The sequence below is a fragment of the Ammospiza nelsoni genome, chromosome 5 (genome assembly GCF_027579445.1).
Source record: "Ammospiza nelsoni isolate bAmmNel1 chromosome 5, bAmmNel1.pri, whole genome shotgun sequence".
Classification (NCBI taxonomy): Eukaryota; Metazoa; Chordata; class Aves; order Passeriformes; family Passerellidae; genus Ammospiza; species Ammospiza nelsoni.
The window spans coordinates 58,854,962-58,863,265 of NC_080637.1; positions in this window are offsets into that span (position 1 = coordinate 58,854,962).

Consider the following 8,304-nt stretch of genomic DNA (forward strand, 5'->3'; position numbering starts at 1 on the left):
TGCACACATATTCATTGATTTTCCTGGAATAAACATACATTTGATAATCATTTCTCCAAAATCATTAAAATATTTTCCCTCCTCTCTGCAGATGTGTTTTTCTGTCCTGGGGGTCTTTTTGGTGGTCCCTGGTGGCTGGTGATCCCAAAGTCAAACCTGACTGCCTGGTGAACTGATAAAAGTTGGCACAACTGGTCTGGCTCCTCTCCAGTTCTTCTTCCTACAGAATGGGCATTGTGCAGCTCCATAGGCCAGTGGTTTTTCAGGAATGATCGTTGTCTTGGCCCACCAGGTGCAAACAATTCTTTATCTGACAACATTCTCCCCTTAAGCCTTGTGAAGCTTGTCTTTAAGTGTTCCAGGAGGTGGCCTTTTCTTGCTTATGGGATTGTTTTTTAAACAAATTGGACACTGCACTGTAACAGATTTTTCTATTTCAGTCATTCCCAAATTAAGTACAGAGTTTTGGAGACTAGATGTCAGGGACTCAGTTCCCCTAAGGGATTTGTTGTGTTCTTTTTCCATTACTTTCCTCCTTACAGGAAGTGGAACTATAACCTGCTGGCTGTTTGTTACCCACCATCCCTCTTGGATCTTAGTGGCTTTTGTATATTTTCTAAATATGGATCTTCATTGTCAGAATTAGCCTTCAATTAAGTCAATTTATTTTTGTGGCACTAACACAAAAAGAAGGTTGGGATGCCTTTTTCAGCTGCTCCTCAAGCTGCTGTGTCTGCAAGTCAGTTTCCCACTCTAACATTAGTTTGTCCAGGTTGAAGTGCTTTACAATGCATCACTGCCACCTCCTTTGGTTTTTTAACTTCTTTCAGAAGTTGTAAAATTTCTTCTCTGTATTGAATAGATGATCCTTGAGCCAATAGCAGTCCTCTTCCTTTGCTTATGGCTCCATGGGCATGAATGCATATCTAGAACCAATCCAGATATTCACTCTTTTGCCCACTGCCAAGTTCAATGCTTGTTTTAGTGCTATTATCCCTGCTTTTTGGTCTGATGTATTAACTGGTAAAGACTGAGCTTCTAATAGCTCACTGGCAGTCACCACTGCCTATCCTGCCATCCATTTCCCATCTTTTATGAAACTCCTGCCATCTGTAAATAATTCTAAATCAGGACTCCCTATTGGTTCATTCTGCAAGCGGGTTCTGCTGGAATATACCTGTTCCATGGTTTGGAGACAATCCTGTGTCAGGGCTCCCTCACCTACTGGCTTTGGATCAAGGAAAACTGCTGGATTCATGGCTGCTGTCATCTTTAACTCCACGTCATCCTGTTCCACGAGCACAACTTGGTATCTGAGCATCCTGCTGGGACAGCCAATGCCCCTCTTTTTGCTCCAATATGGATGTCACCATGTGAGGGACAAAAGCAGGGATGTGCTGTCCAGCCCTGAGCTTCCTGGCCCCTTGGATCAGGAGAACAGTTGCAGCAATCTCTTGCAAGCATCCCAGCCATTCTCTGCTCACCTTGTCCAGCTGTTTGGAGAAATAGCCAACAGGTCTCCTTCAGGTTCCCAGCTTCTGCATCAGGACCCCCAGGTCCCCTCAGGTTATCTGAACATCCCATTTTCCCCAGAACTTTCTCCCCAACAAGGGGACTGGGCATTAATGCATGTATAGAAATTGATGAGTAGTGCAGTTCTTTCCTAATTTAAATTTCATGGGCTGTAAAAATGGCCAAGTTTCACTTTTCTCTGTAGCACCAGTTATATTTACATTTACCACGTGTACCAATTTACATTTAACTACCAGCAATTTGCAATTTACAATTTACCAGTTTATATTTACCACATCTTTACTAAGTTTTCCTTTACCTGTATTCAATACAGAATAAGTTGCCCCTCTGCTTATCAAAAAATTCCACTTCTTTCCCAGCCTCAGGGGTTCAGCTGGGGTAGAAACCCCCGTTTCCCTTCAATCTCCATCTTCTCTATTAACAGCCGGTAAGGCAGGGTCCAGCTCCCCAGCCTGCGGCCATTGCCACTTCCAAGGCCCCTTTTCCATTTTCCTTACCAGTGCGCTCTGGTTTTCCTCTAATCCTTGGCCGGGAGGCGATGGATTCTACAGCCTCTCCTTCCTCTTTCTCCTGCCCTTTTGGGCGGTCCCTTAGCACCCTCTAGAGTTCCAAGTAGGTTTTTGTGGCTCTACCTTTCCTTTCCAGCCCGTCACATTTCCTTTTCTCGACCTATCTCTGTTTTAATATGCTTTCCAAGCTTCATCTAACAACTTTCTTGAATCGCACCACTCCGGTCCTTCCATTTTCTGGAGTTTGTTTCTAATATCTAGAGTCGAATGTGCTATAAAGAAGTTATATTTCTATATTTAGAAACTACTTCTATCTTTACAGAAACTATAAAGATAGTTTTGAACTGCACAGCCTCCTCTAGATTCTCAGGATCCAGATTAGTGTATTTTCTGGCAGTCACCTTCCATCATTTGATGAAAGTCACAGTCCTGTCCTGCTTTACCTCAAACAGTTTTGACCAGTTCATGGCTTTCAGTCCTGCATGCTTCACACCAAATAATGCCCATCAGTGGTACCTTGCTAAGTGCTCTCCAGCCCAGGTAAATCAGGGCCCCACCTTGGGTCTGCTGAAGGAAAATTTTGATCTACAGTTGCATCTAAGTCTCCATGAGCATGTGCCTCCTCCACCTGCTTTCTACACCATCTTTTTTTTCTGTACTAACCAATGTTAACTAATAAATCATCACTTGTATATCATTTCAGTCAGGATTTGAGTCCTACTTATGGGTCCTGGTGTAATTCCAGCTGTTTGGGTCAGCCCTGGTTTAGCAGTTACAGGATCACAGGATCATTTGGTTGGAAAGAGCCTCTGAGACCAGCCAGTCCAACCTGCGACTGGTCACCACCCTATCAACCAGACCATGGCAGTAAGTGCCATGTCCAGTCTTTCTTTAAACACCTCCTGAGACAGTGACTCCATCACCTCCCTGGACAGTTCCTTCCACTCCAACCTCACCAAATTACTTTTAGATTTTTGCACATGTCAAGATAAGGACAGTCCCTTGCTTTCTGCCTTCTTTCCTTTTCTCCACTGCTTTAGCTTGAACTTTTTAATAAAATTGCCCCCAGCCAACCTTGCAGACAAATGGTGTACGAAATTATCCTGTGAAGTGAGACCAGAAAGGCTTTGGCAAACCCTGTTTTTAGATGCTGCTCCTAAAAGATGCAGAGAACACAGGCTGTTGAAGAAACCAAGCTTTTCCCTTCAGTGACTGATAGTGAAGCAGTGCCACATGTTGTGCTAATTCCACATGTTGTGCTAATCATCAACCCTTGTTCTTGTGGGTGATTTTAACCTACCAGACATCTGCTGGGAACTTAATACAGCAGTAAAGAGGCAGTCTAGGAAATTCTTAGAATGTATGGAGGACAACTTTTTGTTCCAGCTGGTGGATGAACCCACCAGGGGAGGGACTATGTTAGATCTGCTATTTACAAATAGAGATGGGCTGGTGGGAGATGTGGTGGTTGGAGGTCGTTTGGGGCAGAGTGATCATGAAATAATAGAGTTCTCAATACTTGGTGAAGTCAGGAAGAGCACCAGTAAAACTCTTGCATTGGACTTCTGGAGGGCAGACTTTGGCCTGTTTAAGAGATTAATTCAGAGCGTCCCTTGGGAAGCAGCCCTTAAAAACAAAGGAGTTCAGGAAGGGTGGGCATACCTCAAAACAGAGATCTTGAGGGCGCAGGAACAGACCATCCCTGTGTCCCGAAAGATCAGTCAACAGGGTAAACGTCCAGCCTGGCTGGGCAAGGAGGCCTTGGAGGAACTTAGGAATAAAAAGAGGATGTATCAGTGTTGGAAGAAGGGTCAGGTCTCTAAGGAAGTATTCAAGAGGGCTGCTAGAGTATGCAGAAAAAAAATTAGGGAGGCCAAAGCTCAGTTTGAACTCAGAATGGCGACTACTGTCAAGGATAATAAAAAATGTTTTTATAAATATATTAATGGTAGGAAGAAAGGTAAGACCAGCCTTTGTTCTTTATTGGACAAAGGTGGGAAGTTAGTATTTGCAGATGAGGAGAAGGCAGAAGTGTTTAATGCCTATTTTGCCTCAGTTTTTAATGGGAAGATGACTTGCCCTCAAGACACTCGCCTGTCTGGGCTGGTTGATGATGTCAGGGAGCAGAATGGTCCCCACATTATCCAAGAGGAGGCAGTCATAGAACTACTGAAATGCTTGGATATTCATAAATCTATGGGACCAGACGGGATCCACCCCAGGGTAATGAGAGAGCTGGCAAATGAGCTTGCAAAGCCACTCTCCATCATTTATCAACAGTCATGGCTTACTGGTGAGGTTCTGGATGACTGGAAGCAGGCCAATGCGATACCCATTCACAAAAAGGGTGCAAACGAAGATCCTGGCAATTATAGACCAGTCAGCCTGACCTCTATACCTGGCAAAATAATGGAACAGTTTATATTATGCGCCATCATGCAAAATTTGCAGGATGGCCAGGGTATCAGACGCAGCCAGCATGGATTTAGGAGGGGTAGGTCATGTTTGACCAACCTGGTCACCTTTTATGACCAGGTAACCCGGCTAGTGGACGCAGGGAAGGCTGTAGATGTTGTTTACTTGGATTTCAGCAAGGCCTTTGACACTGTCTCCCATAGCTTACTCCTAGACAAACTCGCAGGCCGTGGTCTGGACAGGAATACCCTTTGCTGGGTTCAGAACTGGCTGGATGGCCGGGCCCAGAGAGTGGTGGTGAATGGTGCTGCATCCAGCTGGTGACCAGTCACCAGTGGTGTCCCTCAGGGGTCTGTGCTGGGGCCAGTTCTGTTCAATATTTTTATTGACGACATGGATGAGGGCTTAGAGTCTTTTATTAGTAAATTTGCTGATGACACTAAATTGGGAACGTGTGTAGATCTGCTAGAGGGGTGTAGGGCTCTGCAGAGAGATTTGGAACGGTTGGACGCATGGGCAGAATCAAATGGGATGAACTTCAATAAGTCCAAGTGCCGAGTCCAGCACTTTGGCCACAATAACCCCCTGCACCGATATAAGCTGGGGACGGTGTGGCTGGACAGTGCTCAGGTGGAAAGGGACCTGGGGGTGCTGGTTGACAGTCGATTGAATATGAGCCAGCAGTGTGCCCAGGTAGCCAAGAGGGCCAATGCCATCCTGGCCAGTATCAGGGATAATGTGGCCAGCAGGAGCAGGGAGGTCATTCTTCCCCTGTACTCGGCACTGGTGAGGCCTCACTTGGAGTATTGTATCCAGTTCTGGGCTCCTCACTTTAGGAGGGACGTTGAGTTACTTGAGCGTGTCCAGAGGAGAGCAACGAGGCTGGTGAGGGGCTTGGAGTACAAGCCATACGAAGAGCGACTGAGGGAGCTGGGGTTGTTCAGCCTGGAGAAAAGGAGACTCAGGGGTGACCTTATCACTCTCTACAACTTCCTGAAGGGTGGCTGTGGTGAGCTGGGGGTCGGTCTCTTTCTCCGGGCGACAACAGATAAAACAAGAGGACACAGTCTCAAACTGCGTCAAGCAAGATGTAAGTTAGAATTAAGAAGGAAATATTTCACAGAAAGAGTGATCAGATACTGGAATCATTTACCCAGTGAGGTGGTGGAGTCATCATCCCTTGAAGAGTTCAAAAAAAGACTGGATGTGGCACTTGCTGCCATGATCTAGTTGAATAGTTAGAACATGGGCTGGACTTGATGATCTTACAGGTCTCTTCCAGCCTTGAACTTCTGTGATTCTGTGATTCTGTAATTTCACATGTTGGGCTACTTCCACATGTTGCGCTAATTCCCTTGACTCAGCCACATAACACAAAGGAAAGCAAGAACTAGAGTTGCCTGGCATAGTCCCCAAAAAGCAAGACAGCAGCTAGTGCAAAATAATGAAAAAAGTGCAGTTTTATATAGCTAGAGACAAATGAAGTGAGCTTTAAGCCCACCAACCAATTTGAAATGTCTGCATATGCCAGTGTCCATGAATCCTGAAAAGTCAGAGCTCAGGATCGAACAAATTCACTGTGAGTTCATCCATGAGGGCCATCACAAGGGGAAAAATATACTGTACATATCCAGGCTCATGTTACAGCTTCAGTGTTGTCACTCCTGTGCTTTCTGCTGCAATTCAGACCACAAGGAGGGTTCACACACCGAGTAAAATGAAGAAATAAAGATGCAGGGGAACAACTATGGGGTGCAGTCGATTAACTTTTCCCATGAGTCTGGGAAATGATGCTGATGTTGCTTTTCTTGGGGGCACAGGAGGAAACTCCGACCTGAAACCAGCAGTTCAATGGGTGCAGTTAGTTATTTATGGTTGAGCTATATGTGTCAGATGGCAACAGGTAAAAGCACAGTTCATTTCTCTGGTGCTGCAAGGACAATGCTTTCATAAGTATAAGAGCATCCACAGGTCAGCACAGCCCCCCTTGATTTGTGATCCTCCTTTTGAGTTTCAGTAAATGTGATGCCTCTGAAGTCCAGCCCTATTTAGGACACAGGGTTTTACTTCATTCTGATTGTACAAGGTGTACAACACAAAATGTAAAGGGCCTCCTGAAGGAAAGGAATTGACTGAAAATGCACTGTCTTGCCTATCTGGGTTGTGATGTGGTTGTTTCATGCAGAGTGGTCAAGGTCCCCTCTGCTGATAGCAGGAAGCTGATCTTGCTTCTTCAGGGAAACTGCTTCCAGAGATTTCTAAGCACAGAGGAAAATCAGCAACTTTCTAGACTGAGGCGACTACCCTGTCTGGGACTTTTGTAACATCTAAAACCAGACTCCAGTCTGGTTTTCCATGCCCTCATATGGGTGCAGATTTGAATTTACACCTCCCTCCTCTGCAGGGGAAGAGCAGGAGGCAAAGAACTGGCATCCTATGTGATTTCATAGGGAGAAAGCTTGGAGTTTCTGGACAAATAATATCTGAGACTCTTGGACAGCACAAACTGCAGACTTTCCCTCTGTATTTACACCTATAGATTAAAATAATCTATCTATCTCCTCAGCTACACAGGTAGTCCCAAACCTTCTGGGAACAAGGATGTGCAACAAGTCTGATGTCCCGAAAATCTGTGAATACAAATATGCCGCAGACATCTTTTCATTAAAATCCTTTCATTAGGATTTTTCCTGTTGAAGCGGAGAAGTTTCAGCAACAAGATGTAAACAATGGTTTGCTGCTGCTGTGGAATGCAACAGGTCCACCTGTGATTGGCCCATCCTGGATGTTTACAATTAATGGCCAATCAAGGACTGAGCTCTCTCTGGGACAGAGTCGGAGAAAACTCCTTTGTTATCATTCTTTTCTATTCTATTCTTAGGTTAGCCAGCTTCTGAAGAAGCCTTTTCTTTTCTATTCCTTTTAGTATAGTAATAATGTAGTATATATATCATAAAATAATAAATCAAGCCTTCTGATCATGGAGTCAACATGAAAACCCCTGTGACTACGGTCACACAACTATGTTGCCAGATGGGCAATCAGGTACTATGGAGCACAGGTCTCACCTGCCTTTAGGATAGATATGCCCTGTTTTACTAAAGATGTGGAGCAGATGGAGTGGGGAATGCTCAGAGCCCCATCCAGCCTGGCCTTGGACACTTCCAGGGATAAGGCAGCCACACCTGCTCTGGGCAACCTGTGCCAAGGCCTCCGCACTCTTTAAACTGAATAATTTCTTGCAAGTATCTGATCTAAACCCAGTCCTTATCTGAACTATTCCCCAAGTTGTGGTCAGCAAAAAGAAATTAGCATTTCTAGAGCACAATATATCTCAGTCTTTTGTCGATTTCTAAATTAAGTGAGTTGTGTCCTTTGTCATTACTGGTCAAAGTCTGCTGAGAGTGACCATGCTGGATCTCCTCTGTACACACCTTGCAGGCTGTTCCCAGTTATCACAGAGGGAGCTTCAGTGTCCCCTTGGACACTAAAGTTGGGCAAGATGAACTCAGTGTGTCTGGCTATTTGTTCCTGTGTTTTAAGGAGTGTTCGCAAACTGCCTTGTTTGCTTTTCAGAAATGCTTTGGCTTCTTCTCACCTTGGCCTGGCTTTAGCTAAAAATGATATTTAGATAATTGATTTATGCCAAATACATGCATCCTTTCCTGCACATTGAAAAAAAAAAGCAGGAGAAAAAGAAAAAGACAAGATTGTCCTTTGGGTTACTAAAAAGCATTAGAAATATAACAAGCACTTCTAAGCAATTTCAGGCCACTTCTTTTTTTCCCTTTTTCTTCTCTCCACTTGATTGTTTTGCTAGGGTTTTATTCTGTGTCTTACCAGATCA